The sequence below is a fragment of the Oncorhynchus keta genome, chromosome 10 (genome assembly GCF_023373465.1).
Source record: "Oncorhynchus keta strain PuntledgeMale-10-30-2019 chromosome 10, Oket_V2, whole genome shotgun sequence".
Classification (NCBI taxonomy): Eukaryota; Metazoa; Chordata; class Actinopteri; order Salmoniformes; family Salmonidae; genus Oncorhynchus; species Oncorhynchus keta.
Window position 1 is genome coordinate 77,753,050 of NC_068430.1, and position 1,034 is coordinate 77,754,083.

Consider the following 1,034-nt stretch of genomic DNA (forward strand, 5'->3'; position numbering starts at 1 on the left):
GACAAACAGAGAATACATCCTCCCTACCTTGTAGTCTTACTCAGTATTGAAGGCTGGACAAACAGAGAACACATCCCTCCCTACCTTGTAGTCTTACCCAGTATTGAAGGCTGGACAAACAGAGAATACATCCCTCCCTGCCTTGTAGTCTTACCCAGTATTAAAGGCTGAACAAACAGAGAATACATCCCTCCCTACCTTGTAGTCTTACCCAGTATTAAAGGCTGGACAAACAGAGAATACATCCCTCCCTACCTTGTAGTCTTACCCAGTATTGAAGGCTGGACAAACAGAGAATACATCCCTCCCTACCTTGTAGTCTTACCCAGTATTGAAGGCCTGACAAACAGAGAATACATCCCTCCCTACCTTGTAGTCTTACCCAGTATTGAAGGCCTGACAAACAGAGAATACATCCCTCCCTACCTTGTAGTCTTACCCAGTATTGAAGGCCTGACAAACAGAGAATACATCCCTCCCTACCTTGTAGTCTTACCCAGTATTGAAGGCCTGACAAACAGAGAATACATCCCTCCCTACCTTGTAGTCTTACCCAGTATTGAAGGCTGGACAAACAGAGAATACATCCCTCCCTACCTTGTAGTCTTACCCAGTATTGAAGGCTGGACAAACAGAGAATACATCCCTCCCTACCTTGTAGTCTTACCCAGTATTGAAGGCCTGGACAAACAGAGAACACATCCCTCCCTACCTTGTAGTCTTACCCAGTATTGAAGGCTGGACAAACAGAGAATACATCCCTCCCTACCTTGTAGTCTTACCCAGTATTGAAGGCTGGACAAACAGAGAATACATCCCTCCCTACCTTGTAGTCTTACCCAGTATTGAAGGCTGGACAAACAGAGAATACATCCCTCCCTACCTTGTAGTCTTACCCAGTATTGAAGGCTGGACAAACAGAGAATACATCCCTCCCTACCTTGTAGTCTTACCCAGTATTGAAGGCTGGACAAACAGAGAATACATCCCTCCCTACCTTGTAGTCTTACCCAGTATTGAAGGCTGGACAAACA